This window comes from Chelonoidis abingdonii, chromosome 6 (genome assembly GCF_003597395.2).
Source record: "Chelonoidis abingdonii isolate Lonesome George chromosome 6, CheloAbing_2.0, whole genome shotgun sequence".
Lineage (NCBI taxonomy): Eukaryota > Metazoa > Chordata > Testudines > Testudinidae > Chelonoidis > Chelonoidis abingdonii.
This window is the reverse complement of record NC_133774.1, coordinates 104,141,976-104,168,915: the sequence shown is the minus strand read 5'-3', so window position 1 is coordinate 104,168,915 and position 26,940 is coordinate 104,141,976. Positions and strand designations below refer to the sequence as shown.

Sequence of the window (26,940 nt, the reverse complement as noted above, 5' to 3'; positions counted from 1 at the left end):
TCCTTTCAATTTCCAGGCTTTTCTTTCTCACAGAAAGGGGACTGACACATTCTTCACTGAGTCCAATGACTCCCCCTTTACCTCACTTTAACCCACCTCACCCTTAAGGCCTTGTTCTGCTACAGAGGACTGACGGAACTCCATGTTAGAACCAGTCAATGTCACTGTCTAAATCAACATAAGGATCACTACTGAGTCCCATAAAACATGTTCCTACTGCTCCCTAAAATTACCAGGACTGAATATGCTGATTTCACAGTACTCCCAGCTCCTCTCTGCCTCAAGGAGTTAGAGAGACTGGAGCAGAAAGTTAAACCAACATCTCTGATGTGACAGTGTGCTATGCCTGGCCATCAAGCCAGCATGATTTATTAGCAATTTTAATTCATTTTCGAAGACATTTCCCAAGGGCTCAATTTTGTAATCTTATTACTATGGGCCTAACATCCTATGGTAAAAGTTTGCTTTCTAACCTGTCTTTTGTTGTTAAATACAATTTCTTCTCTCATTAGAGAAAGTCTTGAGATGAAGTAGTTTGCTATCTTTCATCCACAGTCAAAATATTTTCATGTGTATTTATTAAAAAAAGTTAGATAAATACAGAACTGGCTACCAACAACATTTTTTACATGCTTATGCTTTTGTTAGATAAGTGCTAGAAGTGAGAGAGTTTACTATTTTCAGCTAAGGAAGCCATGCCTCTAAGTTTTATATATGAAATAATCTAAAATAGCCTTACATTAGTTAATACAGATAGGGACAGCTCTTAATCCCATTTAATTCAGTGGGAACCAGATTTTTCCCATTTTAAATATTGTAAAATTTTACAATTACATGTAAAGATTGTGTCCTGCAATTTAATGTACGTTTACTGCTTGTTTTTTAGCCTCTGTTCGTTGTAAACCAGAGTCCTGAAAGAAGATTTAGCAAATCTGCCTCTAAATAAAGACAGTCTAGCTTTTTGATTATTTATATTCCTTTCCCAGGGCTTTGACAGCTTTGCAATTCTCTGGATGATATTTTTATTGGCTCTGTCAGTTAATGAGGAAGTACCATATTTAGGCCACTGCATTAGCCCTGAGAAGTTTTTGGTTCAGCCATAGATATTTAACAATGTAATTTTTAACATGACAAATAGATATGTACAAAGCTGCACTACTTTAAAAATCAACAAGAAACTTATAATACAAGTGCACAATTGTTGCTTTGGAATTGCATCTGTAAATATTTTATATTTGCTATTATAAAATAAATTCTTACAACAGTGTCAAGGACAACCATTGTAGAAGTGGAACATAACTTTTAGAGTATTAAATTGTACATGAGCAAATACCCTGGTGAACAGAATTTTGTCATGGAAGACTAAGGGAAGAGCATAAAGGATGAGGTTCTCATCCAAAAAAGAAAATGCTAACACTAAAAAATGGTGATTGCACTGTTATTTGCAGACTGTAAACTGCACAGTATCAGAGCCTCAGACATAGAAATGGAAATATACATTGCTATGAGTGAGTTAGCCGTGCAACATGAATATATTATTAACAGTACCCTCTTGGAGAGGACCCATCAACTCCCAACAGAGGAAGAAATCAGAAGGAGAAGGTGGGGTTGGATAGGACATACAATACGCAAGCAGCCAACTAACGTCACCAGACAGGCACTGCGGTGGAACCCCCAAGGCAAGCGGAAAAGAGGCCGTCCAAGAAACACCTGGCGACGCGACCTTCAGGCTGATAGCAAAAAAATGGGCTATACCTGGAACCAGCTAGAGCGAATGGCCCAGGATAGAGGACTCTGGAGATCTGTGGTTGGCAGCCCATACCCCGATTGGGGTGACGGGCATGAGTGAGTGAGTTAGCATCAGAAACGACTACATTTTCACCCTTGATAGGAATACATTGAGAGGGAAGTGATAACTTGGAAGTGAGCACTTGGAAGTAATAACTGGAGAACCCAGCACTGCACAGTCACAAAAGACAGTTTCTCCAGAGTAAGGTGGGAACAGCAGAAAAAATTGGATAGGTGAGCAGCAGAGTACATCTTAACACAACATTCATCCTCCTTTGCAGGAGCTACTCCAAAGCCCCTGGAAATCAAAGGGAATCTTTCCATTGACTTTGATGGGCTTTTGCAGCCCGCTTATATTGCAAGAAAGTGTGTGACTTGTGAACACCTCCTTTTCTTATTATAGTCTCATTTTCACATACAAATACATTATAGAATGATTTTCATACATCAGAAACTGTCTAAAACGGCAGTTGGCCCTTGTGATTTGTATTTAAATAAATATACTTAATCCCTGTAGTCATTCTTCCTGCAAATATTTGATATAATCAGTGATGATGCTTCATTCAAGGAGTTCCCACTAACAATGTCTACTTCTCCATCTTTATTTAGCATAGGGCAAAATTCACTTCATCCGTATAAAACCAATGTATTTGGGTGAGGTAAAAATGGTGTCATTTCCTACCCTCAAACCCAGGCTAGATCCTGGTGATCTAGCACAGACTCTCTGATCCCCATATAAGTAGAAGAAGTAGAGGTGGGAATCTGAAGTCTCTAGAGAAATTGTGGTGAGAGTACAATGCACCTGAACTAAAGGACAGTGAGAGTAGTATTGCAAGAAAAGGAAAGCTAAAAAATTTTACCTATTAAAGCAGAATTGACCTATATCTGTGTTAGGGTCTTTGCGAGCAGAAACTCTAAGGAAAGTCTTACACATCATGCAAGGGACAGAGAGGCCGTGATGTCTGGCAGGATCAGCTAGGTATATGAACATTTTACCATAATAAGTGCAAGCTCACAAAACTTTTTTCCATAAGGAATGTGCAGTGTATTCAAAAAGCCACTCTGCTTCTGTTTCCTGTGTTTCTCTACTCCAGTTTATTTCATATTAAAAGTATATTATGTTAAGGTAATCAAAATGATTGCAACAGTTGGTTGGTTTAGATTTTTTTTTAAAGTATTGTCTGACATCTTTTAGGGAAACACTACTATTGTCTCCTTTCTTGGGGCTGGTAAAAAGTAGTGTGAGTGGGGTGCCAGGAGAGAGACTGCAGATTCTGCTAAGAAAGCGGAGGGTACAGAGTGTATATAATGACTGCCAGGATCACACATAATATCACTGTCACTGTGAGGATGACTAGGGGCCAGATTCAGAGGTGATTCTAAGTGAACCTAATTTCCTAGTTCTGCCAGCTCTCCTGCTGAAGTTCAATTTGCTTACACTTGGCTAGTCTCACACACACTTACTGACATGGAATATACACCCACAGGAAAGAGTTACAAAACATGGGCTTAAATCAACAGAGTGCAAGAGGCAGGCATACGTTTTGCAGGTACAAACAGCACTCACAAAAAAGTTGGCTACGCTTGTGAAAGTGGGGCTCTCTGAGTCAATTAAGGCTTTCAGTCGCACCCTCCAATCAGCATAGCCGTTTCATTGCTAGACTGCTAATTTGAGCACAGATAAAGCCTCATAGTACCTCAGGGAAAAAAGTTTCTTCTACCACTTGGGCCCAGATATAGTCTGTCCAGCACTCCTTTCCCCCAGTGAAATGGAGCAGTAAAGATATTATCTATGTGCTTCAATTCAGTAAATTATACTGTAGACTAACATTTATTTTAGGGAGTGAATCAGTTGGTAAGTAACTAATGAAAGAGTGAAGACATGCACTGAAAGGGAGATTGTATATCATGTGAAAGCAAACAGGTATTTATCCTAATGGGGAAAGACCTATATAATTGTACTACAATAAGAAGTTACACTTATCTTTTCCCATGGCCAAGGTGAATGATATTCTCTTCAGGATTTCCCTCCAGGAGTACCACAGGAAGGAGGAACATGGAGAGAGAGAGAGAGAGAGTTTTAAGAGCTACATCAAATTATAATCCAGTCACTTACAGCACATATGATATAAAGAGTTTCAGGTACCACAGCTGTCCCTGAATCTCCCTACCATTTTTTGTCACTTTCAATTTACCTGTCATCTTTCTCTCTCTCTCTTCCACATAGCAAAGAGAGGGAAAACTAACTGACCATTCAGGAGAAACAGTGAAACTGACTCTATATAGAATGCAATCACATGAACAAAATAAACCAGGGGAGTAGAAAGCATCTCTAATGTCATACAGTGTAACAAGCGGAACTTCTCCCCAGCTCCCAGAAGACCCACAACCACACCTAGAATCTCTTTCTAGGCAGTTTATTTCCCAGCCTGGCCAAACAAACAAAATTTATTGCTCAGCACACCTTAGGCTACAACTCCCCCTTTACCTCTCATAGGCACTTCTTGTAACTCCTTAACTCTGACTCACCAAGTCTCTGGCTTCGCTAGGCCACAGGTGCCCTCTTTTAAACCTAATTGGGTTAACTGCCAGTCATGAGTGCATTGGCTCTACTCCCTCTTAAAGGGCCAGTGACATGCAATTATAGCAATCTCAGGTATTTTTAACAGAAGTTTCTGGATCAACTCAATGGGAGTAGGGAAGTGTTTTTTTTTTAAACAGTGTCAGTTTAATTAACTAGCTTTTCTACTGCACTGGTTCTTTCATTTACCAAAATATATACTCATCCCTTCCTCTCACTCATTTATGTATATGTTTACATACTATTTATTCTTATGGAAATATTTGGCCTAAGAGTTTAATTTTATGAACAGGACTTCAGATTAGGACTTTATTCAGCATGCTAGTGTGATAAATAGGGTTGTGTGAATAATTGCTTTTTTTCTGTTCTCTGGCAGTTTCATTGAGAATTTTTTTTTTTTTTTATTAAAATTTAAAAAAATAGTTCTTGGTCAAACAAAAAGTTTTGTTCAACCTAAAATCAAAATGTTTCATTTCAATTGCAAACTTTTTTATGGTTATTTTGGTCAATGAAATTTTAAACGAAAAGTTATTTCAAACAAAAATATTTCATTTAGAAATTGTTGAAATGAAACGTTTGATTCCCCCGCCCCCACCGCCCCCGGTGGGCAGGAGGGCTTTTGAGCACAACAATTGAGCAATTTTTTCCCCAAGAAAAGTTTTAGTTGAAAAATTTTGTCCAGCTCCACTGGTAAGTGGGAGATTGCCTCAGTAAAGATTGCTAAATAGAGCCTTACACCTCTTTCATATTCAGGATAGACTAATAAGGTAAATGAACAACACTGCAATAGATCGCCAGTCCAAAATTTCACTCACTTAAGCCAAAGGAAAACAGTTTACTTCAAACAATTTCTTTTTCAAGGATTTTAGTCTTTTTAGACTAGAGACATGTTTTGGCATCTCACAGCTATAGTTTCAAAGTATCATAGGGGTTTAGCCATATCAATCCAATTAAAACTAATGGACATGGTGCAGCCTTTGCATGCCAATATTTAGGGATCGAGTTCTTTGATCTAATTTGGTAATAACAAATCATGGACATGACTAGATATAAAACCAGGGAAACAAAACTGCAAGGTAAATGTATGCTCAGAACTAGATTACCTGCTTCTGCCTGTTCTGAAGAGTTTCAACAGAGGACGAATATGCTCAGAATTCCAGCTCTGAACAGTTCTCAAAGACTTGCTTAATCTAAACCACAGTTAACTGTAACACTGGCTATTTATGACCAACACCACCTTTTACAGAACTAATTACAAAAGAAGCAGTGCAATTAATAGTCTTCTACTTAGCGTATGTGCAATGAGCCTCAGGTGGCATGTGACAAGGATTCATCACTGAATTTGCTCCACTGGTTGGATCATTAACTTTAGAGCGGGGAACTGGGAGCCAGAGCTTTAAGGTTCCTGCTACCTACCTGCTCAGAGACCTAGGATAAGTCATTAACCTATATACTTTAGTTTAGAATGGTTTATCATACTTCACATTGGTGATGTGGGGCTTTATGAAGTAGAGATTAAAAGCGCCAATTAAGGCATGGTCCTCAGTAAGAGAGAGTACAGAGGAGCACAATCACAAGAAAAGCTCCAAGAGGGTGTGTGTCCTAAGCAGGCACAATGCCTCCTGGATCACACAAGGAGACTGACCCCTGCCCCACTTTTTGAGGGGGCAGTGTGCATTTCCCTTGTTTGAAGGCCCCTGTGCAGAGGGCCTCTTCTCCTCACCAATCTCGTTTTAGAAAGGCTAGTGTGATCATAATCAGAGAGAGGTATAATGATATCTGTGTGGGCCCTCAACCAGAAAGCCCCAATCTTTCCCTTTTATTCCATGTATTTTCTGTGCAACCACAGCATAATAAAGTATCCCCTCAGGAACATCACCATCCGAGAGCAATGTAGAGGTTTCTGGTGCCTCTGCAACACAGTTTCACCACACTTAAGGACCTTCCAACACACAAGTGCTAAGAAGCCTTCAAGCATCCACCAATGTTGCTAATGCTTACAATTTTATTGCAAATCTCCATCATTATTTGTTTTTTCTCAAAGTCCCAGCTCCTGGACTCAAGTGAATACATCAGAATCTCAGATTTTTTTTTTAAAGTACAATTGTTAGCTCTGCCCCATATGCATAGTAATTTACACCAGTGCAAAGTAAGTGTAACGTGCTTGTGTGAATGACTACACCAGAACTCTCCACCTTCAAAATTGCCATGTGACAAATGACCCAAACATGGAACATTTTTATTTTATTATGTGTTGCATCATAATTGACAGGTGGTTTTCTAACTACAAAACTTGTTTTAAATGAGGTTCTCACTGTGTGAATTAAACCATTTTTTAAAACACTTGAAATCGGCTTGTCACATACAATCAAAGTCCCTCTTCTTTCCCATCCCATTTTCTTCCCCCCAGGGGAATTTGAACGTGTTCAGATCCCCTGCACAGACCAATTCCACTTGAGTTACAGGAGTAATCACTAGAGGGGGATTTAACATACATACAACCAGTGGGCTACATAACTGATTTGCTAGAGATCTGAAGATCAGGATCCTGAGTTCTGCCTCTGGATCTAGCTGTGAAGTAATGTCTACTGGTAAAACATAGGCAACCAAAGCACATAGAGTTGGCACAGTTGGTCTGAAAGGCCGTGTGGCTAAACAGATCTGAGCAGGGTGTGCCATATTAGAGACTTAAGTTTGTTCCTAACTGTGTCTGAAGTAACCTTGTACAACCACTCTGCTTATCTGTAAAATGGGGAGGGTAGCACGAATACTGAACTGACATCTAAAGCTGGAGTACGAGACCTTAGTTATCAATAAGGACCATGATGAGCACAGAAATATAAATGGCATTCAGAAATTAGACTAGTCTTTATGATTGTTACTTCCAAGTTAGTGTACCTTCTGCCTAGGCTGCAGAGCATTCTGGGGCAGTCTGTCTCTCATATAAGGAATGCTGCACAATGTGGCAGCACAGCAGGACAGGCAGCCTGATTCAGCTTCAAAGCAAAACATGTTGCAAAACCTAGCACACTTGCAAGTTCTGGACAACAGAAATGTCACAAGTCTCATGATATTTGGTGCTTTTATTAAGGCCTCAGCTTCTAATTGCATATGGGGCAGTGACTATCTTTTTGTTCCGTGTTTGCACAGAGCCTAGCACTCTAGTGTTTTGGCCCATGACTAGGGCAGTAGCACTAATAATAATAAATAAGGATGAAATGAGAATCTCGGCTCAATTTAAAAAAATTAAATTAAATTAAAAAAAAAACATTGCCCAGAAATGAGTGAAAATATGACCCGAGTGTAAGAGGCTGAGAAATCAGAAGGCAAAGAAAAAACTCCAATTTATTGATTTTTAAAACATGTTTGTTAAATGTTGATTGTTAAACCAATTGTGTTCCAGGCAGAAAAATACATTGTTTTATTCAAAAAGACTGGTCCTGATGGATGCACAAGGTGGCTCACTAGCATGTAGTGTACACAGTGATAAGTATGCCACTGAACTTCTTCTCACATTACAGCCTCATTACCAAAGCTAATGGCATGTCATCCTCCAATCCCACCCCCACATTGATTCACCTACACAACCCTGCTTGTTCACCAGACAGCACTGTCCATCAGTAGCTCAAAGATCCAATAGCATTAATATCTAATGGACGCATTTTCTATTCATTAGAATGTGTGACTATAACGAATAAGGCATAAAAGCTTGGTTAATCACTAATTCATCGCAATTAAAAAGCTATTGATTTTTTTTAAAAACAGTTGAAGTGCTGGCTCCAAGGATCCACACATTAGTGAAGCATTTGTATGTGGTCCAGGCTCTATCACCCAAACTAAGCTCCTAAAGCAAACTTCCATGTTAGATCTACATCGCACTAAAATATAGTACATTAATGCTGACTGTTGTATGTAGAAACCACTCCCATTGCTAGTGGATAGGGCCTGAGTCTTCTCTCATGCTAATAGTATTGGAGAAGAACTCCATTGAAGTGAATGGAGTCTCACCAGTGCCAAACTAGTGTGAAAGAGGAAAATCAGGCCCATATCTTTCATCTTGCCAACCGATTTGGCATTTGCTTGTTGATATTTCTTAGTTACTGGTAATTCCAGAAAAAGAATTTCCTTTTTAGTTTTCATTGTCACAATAACAGGCAGTGAAGTGCACTCAGTGAAAACAATAAGCAGGTGCAGAGGAGTTGCTTGTTCTTATACAGACTAAACAGAGCCCACTCTGGATATTCGCTATAACAACAGCAGGGGAAAATGTGTTTGCTTCTGCAAAGAGAAGCAAAGCTGGGGTAAGAAACAACTGAATTGTGATTATAAAACAAGCTATTGGTTAGTTATTCTCTTGATACAGAAAAGTTTAGAAAACTGCCTAGAGAAACATAAGTAACAATTCCCCCCAATGGAAAAAAAATGGGAATTGCTGTTCACCATGTAAAAAGACTGTTTTGCATCTTGAGTTCAAATGCTATATTCATAGGATAGAATATATCCAGACAGATTATGGAAAAAAAAGTCTTTATAAACCTTGCAAAGATCTCAGCCTGTTCTCTGAGAGCCAACATACCTTGTCATTAATTTTGAGTACTATTTTGTTTTTCAAGGGAGGAAGGAGGCAGCTGTTCCTGGGGAATGGCTGTCTAAATTCGATTAATGGCTCTACATAACCAGCACGAGTTTACTACATTAACTAGCAGTTATATTTCTCACACCTTCAATTAACACTGGTTTTGCTTAATCTAATATCTGTGAAGGCATGATATGATCAGAAAACATCATTGCCAGCCAAGCATTCCTCAACTCAAACGGTGCTGATTTATCTCTTTGGCACCTCATTAAAATGCAAAATATATTGAAATAGATTTTCAGCACTTTCAGGCAGCAATGTTTGTAATAATGTTAATTTGTGAATTTCCTCTTTTTTATATTCTGTAAGCTGCAGTTGCCACGTTCAGCCTAAGGCTATTTGTATTGTGAAGACAGAAAATGAACAGCGAACATTTATTTCTCATATCTTTCTGAGGAACCTGAGGCGCATGAAGATATTTGTGCTGTAACAGGCATAGTCAATCTCCTTCATTCCCTTTAGTCACTATAGATCAACAGCAAACTCCCAGCTACTCTTGCTGCAGCAATTAACCTGCCAGGGCTCTCTGCTGTCAGGCTCAGTAATAATAAACTTCCCCCAGTGAGAGATAGAGCTATAGATCCTCGCCCTGCAACTTCCGTAGTGGCTGAATTATTAAGAATCAGCATGATTAAAGAGATGACATGGTATTAGTTAAAAAGACATGCTTTTTTTCCCCCCCTGGACTGAGGTTTAAACCTATTAAGGAATAGCAGCTGAAGCCAGTGAGCCTTTCCTATCGGTCCACAGGTCTTTTAAACAAAAGGGGTGGGGGGCGGAAATTATAGAAAAACTATTTACAATGCCCTGTCATTTTAAAAGTTTAAGGATAAAAATGTAAAGATAAAGAGGGAACTGGGATAGTTAAATCGTACAGCATGTGTAAATCCAAGAACCGACTTAAGAGGATAATTTCATCCAAGGGACACAAAGGAGAACATATTAATGTTGATGTAATTAGTAATATTTAAATTATTGTTCTTAAGAGAAGATAAATCATTAAGCTTACATTATTATAATTAAGAATAATCCCCATGTACAATCTATGTAATAGATAAGAATAATTCACAATATAATCGGTCAGATAATTTGGGAGGAACTCTAGGAATAGCACATATTTCACAATAAACCTGGTCTTGAAAGGGTGGCAATATTGTTATAAATGCCATAATGGATTGCAAATGAACCAGTTGTTTACATTCTCCAGTGCTAGCTGAGTGAGGTAATGGTAAACTTGGGCAAAGAGTGAAGCAAATTTATTAAAACAAAGGCATGGAAAAATAAACAATTTTTATGCACTCACAGTTCCATTAAAACACACTTCCTTCTGCCAAGCCTACCGGTGATAATGCACTTAGGGGCCTGATAATGCCTTCTTAACCAAATGCTCCTATTGACTCCCAGGGGAGTGTTATCTGTGCAAAGAATGCAGGATTTGGCCTGTAAGTGCTGCTACATATCTATTAAAAAATGCAGCACTCTGCAATTGCTAGAGTAATTTGTACCTATCTTGTTTGGCCTACTCATTTAGAGCTAGACTGTGATTTGAATTACATATTTGTACAGGGCAGTAAAGAGGAGTAAAAACCACTCCATGGGCTACCCAGTCCTTGGATACAGGCACAGTGGAGAATGCCCACTTACTCCCCCCACTCCATATCAGGTAAATGAAGAATGAGCGGGAAGAAGCCAGAAATAGGAAGCTCTAAGACTCTGCCCTTCTATGCCAGTCAATGCAGCTGAGCAACTGAGTGGTTTTGCAATTTGCTGCTTGTATAGACAGTAAATTATTTTCCCTCCCCCTAAAACCCAGCACCTCCACTGAAAAAAGAAAGCAGGGAAGGATTTGTGCTTTAGAGGGGTCTCAGAAAGCACAAATGAGCCCTTATATTTTAAGCTCAGTATATCAGAAACCAAATGTTCCTGTGTGTTTTATACAGCACTGGGCACACTGTTGGAAGTTAACTAATAAAGAAAGATAAATGAATTATCCAGTTAATTCATTTGTAGAAGCAATCTCTGAATCAAATCATATCAGTCTCCTGTAACATGTCTTACACTATTTTCAAAAAAACTGCTAAAATACATGTACTCTTTTCAGTCTCAGGCTGCCTGTAGGATACAAGGACTTGGACTACTGTTGTTTGACCAGAGGCATATATAGTAAGCTTCACTGCAATTTGGAGACTGAAAATAGAAGTCTCAAAGCGTTGGTGCGGGGGGGGGGGGGGGGTAATAAGAAAAATCCACTGGATTTTTTGTCTGTTTGTTTTTAAATCAAGTGTCATGCCAAACATCAGTTTCGTCATCATAACCAAGATAAAATTTGTATGGCATGGTATAACATTATCAATTTAGTACATCAAAAATCTCATTTTTCCCTTGTTATTTAAAAGTGGTGTGTGTGTGTGTGTGATCAAATACATTTATATATGGAAACAAATGGATTTCCCATACCATGCAGGAGTACGGATGTGTTCCCCTGTGAGCATTCTACACACTGTGGAGCATAGCTTACAGGAGGCACAGGACTGCCCAGAGGATTCAGGGGGCCTGGGGCAAAGCAATTTCGGGGGCCTCTTCCATAAAAAAAAGTTGCAATATTATAGAATACTATATTCTCGTGGAGGCCCCTGCAGGGCCTGGGGCAAATTGCACCACTTGCCCCCCGCCCTCCACCTCTGGGTGGCCCTGAGGAGGCATTTTTCAAATTCTGTGCATAAATTATGTATGTTCACTAATGGAATTAACATGTATTGCAAGTTACAGTAAGCATTGTTTACTATGTAATGCAACTGGTTCTATTCAAATTCTAATCAAAATTCAGTATTACTGTTCTGTAGTCATTCTTCCATTTCATTACACTTTATGATTACACTGTATATTATCCTTAGCTATATTTTGGGATGAGACTTCAAAATCCAGACTCTTGTCTGCTCTTGCAGATATTAAAAGTATTCCACAGAACTTTTTATATGAATGGAAATTTACTGTCTCCTCCTATGTTGCTGTGCACTGAGCTGTAGACCAGTTTGTTACTGGCATCCACTCACATGGTGTCTGAATTCCTCTGGTTCTGTAAAATACTTTGGGGGCTTCCAAGATAACAAAAGCAAACAAAAATTCCAACAAACATCCTGGAATGAATTAGATACATATGAAGCTTTTCCACTTAGTCACACTCATATCTCATAGTGCAGAGCTCCATTGATTTTAGTGAAGTTCCATATGGTCTCATTGTAGGATCAAGGCCTTAAAGAGTTAACTGTTTAGGAAAAAGAACAAAGCCAAGATCCACAAAGGTACTTAGGATCCTAACTCCCACTGAAATCAATGCCATATTGTGTATCTGGGTCTTTTTAGTCTCCTAAATAAATGGCCTTATTTCAGATATGCTGAGCACTTAGCAGCTGTCACTGAAGTCAATCGCATCACTTTTGAAAAATCAGATCATTTATACAGACATGCTTAAATATGGATTTAGGAGCTTAACTATAAGAATATCTTGGCCTTTACAATGGTCTGTAAAACCCTAGCACACTGTGGCTGCCATACTAATAACGAAGTGGGAGGGTGTATCTAGTGTGGTCCTAGGGGTCAGTCCTGGGTCCTGTACTATTCAATATTTTTATTAATGACTTGGCTAGTGAAGTGTAGTGTATGCTTATAAAATCTGCAGATGGGAGACATTGCAAGCACTTTAAGAGGACAGGTATAGAATTAAAAAAATGACCTGAAAAATTGGAGAATTGGTCTGAATTCAACAAGATGAAATTCAATGAAGATAAGTGCAAAGTACTTCACTTAGGAAGAAGAGATGAAATGTACAACTACAACATAAGGGATAACTGGCTAGGTGGTAGTACCACTGAAAAGGGTCTGGGGTTACAGTGGATCACAAATTGAACATGAGTTAATAATGTGATGCAGCTGTGATAATAGTGAATATACTTCTGGGGTGTATTAACTGCAGTGTCTGATTTCGACACAGGAGGTAATTGTCCTGCTGTACTCAGGTGTCCAATTGCTGGCGCCATAATTTAGGACAGATGTGGACAAACTGAGGAGAGTCCAGAGGAGAACAAAAATGATAAAAGGTTTAGAAAACCTGACCCATGAGGAAAGATTTAAAAAAAAAAAAAATCTGGCCATGCTTAGTCCTGAGAAAAGAAGACTGAAGGAGGATCCAATAAAAGTCTTCAAATATGTTAAGGGCTGCTATCAAGAGGACTGTGATCAATTGTTCTCATGTCCACTAAAAGTAGGACAAGTAGTAATGGACTTAATCTTCAGCAAGAGAGATTTAGGTTAAATATTAGGAAAGCTTTCTAACCGTAAGGGTAGTTAAGCTCTGGAGTAGACTTCCAAGGGAAGTTGTAGAATCCCCATCACTGCAGGTTTTTAAAAATAGGTTGGACAAACACCTGTCAAGTTTATTTGGTCCTTCCATAGTGCAAGTGTCTGGATTTGATGACTTTTCAAGGTCCCTTCTAGGCCTAAATTTCTATGATTCTATAAGACTATTTCCTGTGGAAAGGTCTAATCTTTACCACTCATACTGCATTATGGGCCCTATCCTGCCATCTTTACCCATGCTGAACTGTACCACATTTGTGAACATTCATTTTAATGAGACTACCCCACAAAGTAAGTTCCTACTTGCCATAGAAAGTGATGGCAGAACCCAAGGCCTGCATCTTTCTGCCATGTCAATGGAGCCATGTTCCCCTTTACAAAATACCGTCTATCCCATTATTTTTTCAAGAGTTGCTATTTGTAATAATAATGGTTAATGTGCAGCGGACCAAAACCAGAATTAATGTTATCACCATGAGGATTGAAATCAGAATTCTCTAGCTTTTCCCACTTTGTGCCAAACCAACATTCCTAGAATAAAACTACTAACACACTGGTTGTATTCTTGTTTACTGAACATGAATCAACACTACAATAAAATTTCTATACAATTTATAACATCCCTAAGAAAGCCATAATTTACTGTTGCTTCATGAAAGCAAAAAAGAAATTAACTGTTAATCTTTTTTCATTTCTGTTTAGGTCCAGATTCAGCAAAGTACTTACACATATGAAATAGAATGTTCAGCAATGTCTAAGTGACTTATGAGCACAATTGAGACTCGTGCTGCCAAGTCACTTAAACACTTCTGAAAATTGCACTTGTGCATGAATTCCATGTATGTCAATGCTATTTAAGCTTAACATTAAACATGAGCTGACATCTCACTACTCCTTCCTCACAGGTGACTATACTTTATAAATGGCCAACTGATGAAGCAACTGTGATGGAAGATGCACTGCAAATCCAATTATTTGTGTCATGTAGAGTTTTAGTATTATGCCACTACTATGATGAAGATAAGGGCTCATCTACACGGCAGGTTCCTGCATGGAAAGCCCAGGTGTGAATCTGCAGCACACCAGTTTGCTGCTCAGTACTAGCTTGTGTCCACACTACTACAGTGCACTAAAAATCCCTATTTACAGCTTGGCTTAATGCAATGTAGATTCACATCCTGGCTTGCTGAGTAGCAGCTTGTTGTATAGACAAGCCCTAAAAAATTATTTTCTTCCATCACAGTCCAAGGAATTTCAAGTTTAATTCTTCAGAGCGCTGGGCAGACTGATGAATCTAAAATACCTCCACTCTTCCAGACTGAATTTTACTTCCTGTGAACAGCTTAACACCTTCTTTATGGGAAACAAAGTATATCCTGAGCTTTTTGGCTGCTGCTGTACCATTGGTAAATGTCTCATGTCATTCAGTGAGACAGAGGATTGAGAGCTTCATCTAACCACCTGCAAGTAGGATTGCCAACTTTCTAATCACACAAAACACCCCGCCCCACCCATTCTGGGGCCCCAACCATGCCTTGCCTGTTCTCTGAGGCCCCTGCTTGTTCCATTCACCCTCCCTCTGTCATTCACTCTTCCCCACCCTCACTCACTTTCACTGGGCTGGGGCAGGCGGTTGAGGTGTAGGAAGGGGCATGGGCTCTGGGCTGGGGGTGCAGGCTCTGGAGTGAGGCCAGGGATGAAGGGTTTGGGATGCAGGAGCAGGCTCTGGGCTGGGGCAGAGGGGTTTAGAGTGCAGGCGCGGGTGTGGGCTCTGGCTGGGGCCAGGGATGAGAAGCTTGGGGTACAGGAGTCGGTTCCAGGCTGGGGCATGGGGTCAGAGCTCCAGCTGGGGGGAGGTGGGCTCTGGGGGAGGGCAGGGGCAGAAGGATTTGGGATACGGGAGAAGACTCCAGACAGAGGGCAGGGAGTTGGGGTGCGGGAGGGCATGCAGAGTCCCAGCTGTACTTACCATGACTCAAAGGAAACGGCTGCCAAGTCCCTGTGGCCTGTAGGTGCACGGGCTCCCTTTGGTCATGGTTCCTGGCTAATGGGAGCTGCAGAGCTGGGTTCTTGGGCAGTGGGAGTGCATGGAGCCTCCCAGTCCATGGCCACCCCAGCACCTAGGCGCCAGAGGGACCTGGCGGCTGCTTCTGGGAGCTGTGCAGAGCTTGGGCAGGCAGGGAGCCTGCCTTAGCCCCAGGTCCCCACTTGCACCACCAACCAGACTTTTAATGGCCCAGTTGGTAGTGCTGACTGAAGCCGCTGGGTCCCTTTTCAACCAGGCGTTCTGGTCGAAAACTGGATGCTTGTCAACCCTACCTGCAAGTTCAATCTTCATCCTTGTTGACCAGTAAAAAGCATGGAGGGCAGCTCTGGGCCCACTATTGCCTTCCCTTTGGGAGAGCAGAACACAATCACTTCCTGAAAAAGGGCAGCTTACGGCTGTCATAAACAGATAGTTAAGGATTAATGTCTCTTTTACCTGCAAAGGGTTAAGAAGCTCCGTAAACCTGGCTGACACCTGACCAGAGGACCAATAGGGGGACAAGATACTTTCAAATCTTGGTGGAGGGAAGTCTTTGTTTGTGCTGTTTGTTTGGTTTGTTGTTTGCTCTTGGGGCTAAGTGGGACCAGACGTACATCCAGGTTCTCCAAATCTTTCTGAATCAGTCTCTCATGTTTCAAAATTGTAAGTAATAGACAGGCAAGGTGGATTAGTCTTATGTTTGTTTTCTCAACTTGTGAATGTTTCTTTTTGCTGGAAGGATTTTTACCTCTGTTTGCCGTAACTTTGAATCTAAGGCTGTGGGGGTCCCTCTGGTCTATATGAATCTGAGTACCCTGCAAAGCATTTTCCATCCTGATTTTACAGAGATAATTTTTACCTTTTCTTTAATTAAAAGCTTTCTTTTTAAGAATCTGATTGATTTTCCTTGTTTTAAGATCCAAGGGGATTGGGTCTGAAGTCACCAGGGATTGGTGGGGGGAAAGGAGGGGGGAATGGTTAATTCCTCCTTGTTTTAAAATCCAAGGAGTTTAAATCTGTGTTCACCAGGGAATTGGTGAAGCCTCTCAAGGCAGCCCAGGGAGGGGAAAGTAGGGGTGGGGGACAGGGAGTGTGCCAGACACTGAATTTCTGGCTGGTGGCAGCATACAAGATCTAAGCTAGTAATTAAGCTTGGAAGTGTTCGTGCAGGTCCCCACATCTGCACTCTAAAGTTCAAAGTGGGGAAAGAAACCTTGACAACGGCCCTGATCAAAAAAGACAACTCTTGTCATTAGCAGTCACAAATTATTACCTAGTTGCTTTGCTGAACAGGGATGGGCTTAACGGTTTTGATGATTTGCACGTCCATGAGTAAAATGCATCTCTTCCAATATATTGGATGCTATGTACTTGAATGCATTCACTCTGCCAATGCCTGAAATAAAATTAAATTTAATAATAATTCTTATTCCTTTCTTTTTTGCCCTGAAGTTTCCTCATGGAGGTGTGATGTATTCCTTGTAAGTCTGATAAATGAATGCACCACTATTTTAAAGTGTTAACTATTTCTACTGCATTTTAAATGTGAAGATGATTTTCTAGGGTCTTTTGTTTCTTCCTTTACTACATATTTCTAAATTCACTGGTATCACTTATAAAAATGTTATTCTCGTAACAATTTTTAAATTAATTTGTCATTGTGTTTTTAAGTAGCCTGGCATTTATTTAGTAACTGTTACTTCACCTTCCTTTCAAGCTTAACATCACACCTGTGTCTATTAAACATCATCCCAGTCATCATAATCCTCCTTGAATCAAAGGCAACTTGTTTCTTTTGGTAGAAGCTTTGAATGAATAATTCATTTGGAAGCATATTCTGTGTTGTACATTTTCAGAAGATAGAACCATTCTCATGTCAGTCACCCGAGCTCTGTCAGAACAAAGTATCATACCATATATGCTCCAACTGTACAGTGGATGGCAAGCAGCTAAGATTACCAGCTGTGTTAATCCTGGCCACTTTCTTTACATTTTATTGCAGAAAATTCAAATTCAAGTCTTACTTTGATATGGCATTGAAGAAAAGAGAGTTATATTTCACTGTTACCCAATATAGGTTGGTTTAGGGGTTGTAATATAATGAAGCCTAAAAATTCACCTCAGTCCAACCACTATTATTTTATTTGGGGAGAGGTACAGTTCGTTCCTGACTCCCCCTCCAGTACTTTCAGAGTTCTATTCCTAGATATACTGAGCACTGTCTGAACTTGTCCACCTGTAATGTTAGTCTTGAAATTACAAAGTTCTCCATGCAGGCAGACTACTGTGTCCCTGCAAAGTCCCATGGGCACAGGGCTCCTTGGAAGCTGCTCACAGGACTGGGGCCTTTTCTACTCCTCAGGGGTATTGCAGAGATTAGTATTAACTAATCAGTTGCACAATGCACCAGGAAGGAAAGGTAATTTGTACATATGCTCCCAAGATCATATAGTCCAACCTAGACATTGCTTAGGAAAAGACAATATGAGGTAGTTAAAGGACTGAAGAGATCAGTACAAAATAAGACTACAAAAACAAGAAACTTGAAGACAATGGCATCATCTTTGTTCTGCTGTTTTGTGTATGAGAGATTTTCCAAAAATATTCAATTTATTTTTAAACTGCATTTAGATAAATTTGACAGAGGAGTGTGGGTCAGCACTGCAGAGTGCATCAAAACAAACAGGGCTTGTTAACATCAGTTTTTAACGGTCCTGATTCTCTGCTGGCTTGCACTCTGTGTAACCGTTTAGACCAGGGTAAAGTACTGGTAAAAGGGTATCAGTTGGGATCTGATTGCATTTTAAACGCCTTTTGCACAGCTGTAAAGGACCAAAGTAGGTGCAAGGCAGTGGAAAATCAGGCCCAGGGCCTGCAAAGCTTAATGAGGATGAAAACTGCCATGTGTTGTTATATATGAACTGGGACTGTTACTATTGTCATCTACAGAATCCTCTGTAACAATGAAACGTGTGTTATAGAATCCTCATATGCCTGAATGTGGCTAAGTATATTTTGTTCTGTAGCTTAATTTCCAGCATAAATTTTGCAAAACTTTTAAAGTTATTGTAAATGGTTAATATTGAGACAGTGTATTTATCTTGCCATTTCAACTTGTCTTTCTCTGTGTCGAATGAGGATTAGAAATGGCTTAGACTGTAAGAACCTTTGTTGAGACTGGTACTATCAGCTCCTACATTTGGACTGTTGTCAGTGAATTGTTCACTATGTTTGGTCTCTAGTGCATCCCCTTTGATGCTAACCGAGAACAACCTTCTTATTTTTCTTAACCTTTTCCTATCTAGACATTTATGGCCAAGTAATGCCATTTTTATTCCAGGAGGCACGTGTAGTTTGCCCCAGGTGGTCTCACTTGTCTTAACTAATACAATGGAAGGCAGGAAAAGCAAGTAATCTATACAATATAGAAAGACTAAGGGATTTATCCCTGTGGCTCCTGGGTGATGCCTGCCTCTTTCTCCTGAAAACCTCCAGAACTTTCTCAATACTGCTAGCAAAGAAGTCTTGGACTTGTGGAATATAATATACACAGGGATCAGGCAGCTTGAGGTAAAGCAGAACAAACAAACTAAACCTCTGTCTATGGCCATAGGAATCAATATTTGCTCCAAAGTAGAAATCCTTGAGAGAACTAAGTTTGGGATAAAGCTAACATAGTAGTTTTCTTTTTTCCTTGCAAAAGGTTTGCTTTTCATATGCAAAACAAACAGCCGCGTGTACTAATAAATGCTGTTTATATCCCTCCTTGCCGTCCACAGACCCTAAATCACTCAGTGGACTTTATAAAATGGTTACAAGATATGGCCCTGATCCATGGAAGAACTTAAGCATGTGTGTAGAGCCATCCCTAAGTATGTGTCTAAATGCAGTCCCGAATTACTTTGAACTTATGCTCAAATCCCATTGACTTCAATAGGACTTAAGCATGCACTTAAGTACTATCCTAAGTAGAGATGCTTTCTGACTCATAGCCAAATATATTTATAAGATTACCACCCACCAGCTGTTTTTTGTCATAACAAGAACTACTCACATGAGTAAATCCATTGATAGTGATGGGATTAATTGCATGAATAAGTCTGAGTAAGGGCTGCAGAAACAGTTACTGAATACAATGAATGGTGACATATTGGGAGGCTCACTTTGCCATTGAATTGTCAATAAAAATAAAACTAAGAGAGAACACTAGTGAAGACAGTATTAAGAACAAACTAGATACCTCATGGTCTTTTCCCTGAGGATTTTATGACTGAACAATCTCTTATAACACTTGCTCTGTACTGCACGTTGTTCACTTACTCATTGCTTCAAGTCTACCTGCTTCCCTGGTGATTCAGTAATGGTTTCTCACTTTTTTACCCCTTTCATGGCATCTAAATAAGAAGCTGTTTGATGGCTATTTAGAGCTCATGATCAGGGACTAGGAGAATTTATTTTGGCTACATTGTTTTTCCATCTGACACCTATCATCGGTCTAACAGGTAGAAGAACAAGCCTCAACCTTTTTACTTAAACCACAGTGTTAAACACTGGCTTTGAGGTTAAGATATGTTCCCTTTTAACAACTGTCTTCGTCATGCCATCTGTAGTGGCTCACGACAATGAATGCCAACCTCAGGGCAGATTGTTAAGAAGCAGGGCAGAGACCCAAAGGGGGTGTATGTTCAATAATTAGATTTTACCAGTGTGAACTCCTAAAGCACCGTAACAGTCTTACCATGGAGTCAGACAGTCCTCTTCAACATTCCAGTCTTTCTTGCCATCCCGCAAGCTGGACTTAGTAACAGATGGTCATTTTACAGCAAAAGTCCAAACAATATTCAGGTTACACCCAGTCCTAAAGGACCAGTCAGTCACTTACCCCAGGTCAATTTTCACCTTAGATGTCACACTGAAAAACAATGCTTGTAACCAGTCCTATAATAAACTATCTAAGCATTTGTTAACTAAGAAAAGAAATGAGAGAGAGTTATTACAAAGTTGAAACAGGCAAACTTACAGACAAATGAGTAACAGTTTACGGTTTCAAAAATGACAGAGTTGTAGTAATCTGCCACCTCTGAGTATCTTTACGGGCTAATGCAGGTTGACCCTGGGGATCCCTGCTTCTCTTTCATAGCATTGGCCCTATGAGATCAAAACAGCAAAAGAGATAAAAATAGCTGACAAGAACATTTTTCGTTTCCTTCTTCCAGAATCCAAGCTGATGAGATGAGCCCTTTTGAATGTAGCCTCTTCATGGGTGCAAGGAACAATTAATAAAGTGTTTGTATGATGTCCCACAATGGCCCACTTAGTTTGATAGACCTTCTTGATGGGCAGGAGATGATTCCTCCTGACTGGGTTCACCGTTTCAGAGCAAACATTTTTTGCCGTTACAAAGCAAAAACTCAAATATTACCTACTAGTATGTATTCAAGAAATTATACGCATGTAGCAATTGACAAGTATGATATAAATTCTAAATGCATTGGTATAAGTCCAGTACCCAACTTAACCATACTAACACACACGTGAAACAGATTGGCTTCCAGCAATGAATTTCCCAGGGCTCGGCTGAGGCCTAAATCCCTGACAAGAGCTGGCACCTGGTCAGTCAGTGTCTTATTTTTCTATGGAGAAGACTTGGTGACCAGTCTTGTTTAGTAAATAAACTTCTGTGGAATGAGCACGCACTAGCACTATAGATGTCACATAAGCAGGGAGTCAGATTACTTTAATCAACTCAACTCAACTCTACCATTAATTTGCTGTGTGACTACACAAGCCATTTAGCACTGGTCTACAGTGAGAACTTATATTAGCATAGTTGCCTCTCACAGAAGTGTGAAAAAACCCACACCCTTGAGAGATGTAGCTATGCCTACCTAACTAACAATGAAGAACTCTTTCTTTGACCTACCAACAGCCTCTTGGGGACAAAGATTACTTGAGTCAATGAGAGAACCCCTCCCATCGGCATAGGTACTGTCTACACTGAAGCACTACAGCAATGCACATGCAGGCCTGCAGCTGTGCTGCTGCTGTAGTGTATTAAGCGTAGACAAGCCCTGAACCTCACTGTTTCCTAGTTTCTCCATTTATACAATGCTGATACTACTAACAACCTCAGTAAAGCGTTTTGAGAGTTTTAAGATCTGATACCACAACAATAAGTGCCTAAGAGAGATAGTAGATATGGAACAGTTAACTCTGAACTTCTAAATGACAATTAGTTGAATGTGTATTATTTTGCAAGACATTGTTTATAATTAGTTTAAAATTTAATCATTTTCCTTAGTCTAAAACAATCAAGAAAAAAACAAATACTGTGAAGTCACAGCACTTTTTTAAAAGAGATTAAATCTGAAGGCTTTATTTTGTTTATAGGGCTTGAACTCCTTCCCCTTTTTGAAAAGGTTTGTTATGTGACTGAACACAGCTGATCACCTTGGATTTGGCTTGTGCAACGTAGAGCAAATAGAGCCATAAGAAATGTTTCTGATCAAAAGCAAAACTGATGCCTTTTGGATTTTACAGTGTTTTACAAGCAGAACGAATCTGTCTCTCAAATATTGGTCTTAGTGGAAAAACAGTTTTCTCCAAGGAAAACTGCTATTGATTTTATGGAAATGGATTTTTTGGCCATGATAATTGAAAATTAACAGATGCTGATTGATTGAATTGATTGAATTTTCATAAAGTTAAAAAATTCCTGCCTTACCTTAAAACCTAAAATTTCATTTTCACTAACATCAAAGGAAGTTCTGCTGGCAAACCCTTGTTAAAGCTGGAAGGAGTGAGAAAGTTGGTGATTTTTGTGTTGGGAAACTTTCAGAAAGTTCAAACTTGAAGCTTTCTGTTTAAATGCAAAGTTTTCACCCTGTTCTGCTACAGCAAGAAGCATGTCACACAGTAACAATTTGTTTCCTCAAAATACATCCTGATAACTCATTGTGTTTTTCTGGTTACCTCAACGTCACCCAAAGTGGTGTTTTAACTAAGTGACACAAAATCTAAAATGCAGCTTTAATGTCGGCAACTGTACGAGACAGTAAAATTTTACTAACATAACAAATCATGTTACATGCGTTCATAATGCATGGATAGTTTTAAGTCTTTGTATTGTAAAGTAGTTTGAAAACTGCTTGTGTTTAAGCAAACTCCTCTTGAAGTTACTGTGATATCACACACATACACACACGTTTCTTCTTTGTGAATCTATTGCTCTTTATGTAAGGTGTTGGATTAAAACCACCAGAGGAAAGAAGCCCTCCACTTATCTACAAGCAGGTATAGGTAGCCTCACTACATGTCTTCCTACGCAGTCCTATCAACATGCCTCAGTATGGTTTTGGAGGGTCCATTTATATGCAAGCATGTTAACGTATTTAACGAAACACATTTTAAATACCACTCTACACCTAGTGTAGACAAAGGCAGTGGTATTTAAAAGCATGGTAGCTTGTCAGCTTTAGTGTCTCTCTACACTGTCTACAATAGATGCGAACTGATGTTTATAATTGGGTTAACTAACCTGTGTTGAAAGAGTATTTCTTTTGCCCCACACTGCAGAAGGTCTGAGATGCCCTGAATCAAACGCATCTCCCAGAAATCCTAACCATAACCCCTCCTATACCACAGATCCCTCCAGTGACAAGGAGGTTGCATGCTCTTCACACTATAGCTGCCCACCTTCCAAGCAGATTTCCAGCTGCTCTAGCCCTTTGCATTGACTCTGGCCCTATGTATCTGGTGTAACAGACATAGCAGGATGAACTAAACATGGAGTGGCAGTTTTGATTCTCATTTAATTTGTTTTCAATGGCTTAAGTCACATGTTCTCTGCAGTCAATACATCTGTGAATTGCTCTCATTTCTCCCAGCTTGCAATTCACTCTCATTTGCAGTAAGGGCAGAACTACACACACACACACACACACGCACGCACGCATAATTTCCTTCAGTCAAGAAAGTGTCTGAGCAATGTCAAGGATATAAATTCCACTCCTGTATGCCAGGAGGATCCGTACATCCACCAAGAGAAATGGAGCAGTCATGAAGAGAGAAGCCATGTAGCTGTACTTAAGGGGTATTGCGCTGCGAGAGAGTTGAGCCAGCCGCTGTAGCCACCAGGATGAGAAGAGCTTCAGGAACCTGGCATGGGAAAAGAGGAACAAGACATTGCAATCAGTAGCAGTACAGACTAGATAATCACTTTTGGCCTTAAAAATGTATGAGGCAGCACATCGCTGAGGCGGCTCAGTCCAGAGGAGAACTGAACAGGACACTACAGCCACATGGCCGTGAAGACCTGAGTCTGAACTTCTGAGAACCAGCTGTCAAGGTTCCTTCCCCTCTCTGAACTTTAGGGTACAGATGTGGGGACCTGCATGGACATTCTAAGCTTAATTACCAGCTTAGATCTGGTATCGCCACCACCATCCAGAATTTTCAGCCTCTGGATCACTCCTTTTCCCCCCAAAACTTTCCCCTCCTTCACCAATTCCCTGGTGAGTCCAGATCCAATCCCTTGGATCTAAAAACAAGGAAAAATCAATCAGGTATTAAGAAAAAAGGCTTTTAATTAAAGAAAAGAAAGGTAAAAGAAAATCCTCTGGGAGAGATTAGCATACCAGCTACCTCTCACAGACAACAGATTCAAAACACAGAGGATGTTCCCCTGGGCACAAATTTAGTTACACAAAAATATACCCAATTTGATTCTCCTCTAATTGCATAAGACAGGTTACAAAGAAATAAACATAAACCTATTTATTCCTTTCTAAAACTTACTACTCTGATAAGAGACTAATTCCTTGATCTTTTTCACTCCGGCTGAAACTGAAACTCTAAACAAAGGAAAAACTTCCCTCCTTCCTTTTGAAATATCTTGTTCCCCCATTGGTCCTTCTGGTCAGGTGTTAGCTAGGCTAGGTGAACTTTTTAACCCTTTATAGGTAAAAGAGGCATTAACCCTTAACCATCTGTTTATGACACCAGCATTGAGAGATAATGGGAGAGAGGGTAACTGATGAATTTCGGTGGGAGAGGGAGCTAAACTGATCAATTTGTAGGGGTAAGCAAGTGCTGAATTCATGGAATTGTGCGTAGCGCTCTATTGTTCTTTGTGAGGGCCCATCCTGATGTCATTATACTCCTGGGTTGACCTTTGCTTTAGACCCGTCCCCTCCAACAATATACAATACAGTGCTTTTAACTTATCTTTTACCATTAAACTTTTTTTTTAAGAAAGCATTTCAGTGAGTAATAAAGAGACCTACTTTCACTGACATCTATATTCATTTTTCAGAATGGCTGCAGACACAGCTGTCTGGTAGACCAGGTCTCTGTTTCAAGGGCTGCTTCAGCATATAGTATGATGACCCTGTGAAAGTTCTCCAATGTGAAAATATCTCACGAAGATTTTGATTACCAGAACTATCCGTATTTGGAGAAAATAGCTTTTTTGTTTTTATTCCTTTTTTAGGGGGTGGAAATCACAAATATGTTTGGGCCAAATCTTACCCAGTATTGCATGACTGGATGTAGGACAGCTGCTTTTATGCTCATCACCACTTCAAACACACCCATGTAGCAGAGCAGGATTCCCATTGAGAGAGTTTATGAGCATACCATCACCCCACGAAGGCAAGGTCTGAGCTCCTAACTGGTACTGTGTATACCACAGAGAGCAGTGTGCAAATATATCCTACTTTGTCTATTTTGTCCTGTGCTGGTAAGACAGCTCTGGGCTCTTACTGCTGGTCCATAGCTCCCAACAGTAAGAGTGGGACCTAGCCCTTACTTAGCTACAAAGAGCAACTATCACAATTGTACATGTGACAACAGTATTAGTTTTCTCTTACCAATTCTTCAAGACTAGACTTGACACCAACCATTCAGAGATGAAAGAGAACTAAATCTTGCCACAAGGCACAAGCGTCATGGTTAGAGCTGGGCAAGATATTCATAAAAGAAGGGTTTCTTCCCAATCTTCTCCTTATAAATTTGTCTGTTTCAGTTTGGAAAAACACCTGTGAAATTGGAACAATTAAAAAATGTGAAAAAATAAATCATTCTCTGGGTGTTCAAGAAGAATGGGAATCTGCTTTCATGTGAAAATTTGTTGTGAATTTTGAAAAATCCCAGCAGGAAAGGTGGTGGTGCCATAGTCTCATTTAAACATAGATGAGGAGCCAAGAGGCTCTGGTTTCTATTCCTATCACTGTCTCTGAATGACTGTTATTTTGCACTTCTACACTTTATAAATATTATTTAAGAGGGAAACATTTTCCTGATTTTACAGATAGTGAAAAAAAATCAGTGATTTGAATGAATATCAGTGATCTTTCTGAAGGACAGTGAAGTCTAGTGGATTAGACATCATAAAACTCATGTTCTAATCTTTGCTCTGCCACAGACTTAGTCTATGACCTTGGGAAAGTTTATCATCTTTGCTGAACCTCAGTTTCCCAATTGTTAAATGTCGTGCATTGAACTGGGTACTTCTGTTTGGCGTTATTTAGTTCTAAAAGATAATAGAAGTATAAGAGCAAAGAGCAGGGACTCGATACTACTACTAGTGGTCTTTCATTAATACCTAGCTGTGGTCTGATGACATTGCTTAGTGCAGGAGGTATGTCCAGATGCTGCAGACTCTTATGAGATGCTGGGTACCTGGCAGCTACTCCAGTCTCTTTCAATTTGTCTTTGAAAGACTTCAAATGTGAAATTGCAGAACTATTAACTATGGTTTGTAATCTGTCCTTTAAATCAGTTTCTGTACCCAGTGACTGGAAGATAGCTAATGTAACGTCAATATTTAAAAAGGGCTATAGAGGTGATCCTGACAATTACAGACCAGTAAGTCTAACATCAGTACCGGGCAAATTAGTTGAAACAATAGTAAAGAATAAAATTGTCAGACACATAGAAAACATAAATTGTTGAGTAATAGTCAACATGGTTTCTGTAAAGGGAAATCAGGTCTGATTAATCTATTAGAGTTTTTTGAAGGGGTCAACAAACATATGGACAAGAGGAATCGAGTGGACATAGTGTACTTAGATTTCCAGAAAGCCTTTGACAAGATCCCTCACTAAAGGCTCTTACATAAATTAAGTTGTCATGGAATAAGAGGGAAGATCCTTTCATGGATTGAGAACTGTTTAAAAGACAGGAACAAAGGGTAGGAATAAATGGTAAATTTTCAGAACGGAGAGGGGTAACTAGTCGTGTTCCTCAAGGACCAATCCTGTTCAATTTATTCATAAATGTTCTGGAGAAAGGGGTAAACAATGAGGTGGCAAAGTTTGCAGATGATAACTATCTTGAGCAGTTTAGTAAGACCAAAGCAGACTGTGAAGAACTTCAAAAAGATCTCACAAAACTAAGTGATTGGGCAACAAAATGGCAAATGAAATGTAACGTGGATAAATGTAAAGAAATGCACATTGGAAAAAAATAACCCCAACTATACATACAGTATGATGGGGGCTATTTAGCTACAATTAATCAGGAAAGAGATCTTGGAGTCCTCGTGGATAGTTC

At 39.7% G+C, this 26,940-nt stretch overlaps 2 long non-coding RNA genes across 4 annotated transcripts in view; both read right to left on the bottom strand.

Moving 5' to 3' along the window:
* The window catches only part of LOC142047001 (uncharacterized), a 105,427-nt gene that overhangs the window by 31,272 nt on the left and 47,215 nt on the right, over window positions 1–26,940 (bottom strand). The window lies entirely within an intron of this gene.
* Window positions 22,411–26,940, bottom strand: part of LOC116823191 (uncharacterized) — a 36,708-nt gene continuing 32,178 nt past the window's right edge. For 2 of the 3 annotated variants that reach the window (XR_012656150.1, XR_012656151.1), the window contains exon 3: window positions 22,411–23,544. This is a non-coding gene — a long non-coding RNA (uncharacterized LOC116823191). Of the gene's footprint in view, window positions 23,545–24,671; window positions 24,776–26,940 lie in introns of all 3 variants that reach the window. The other variant, XR_012656152.1, reaches the window with a different exon arrangement.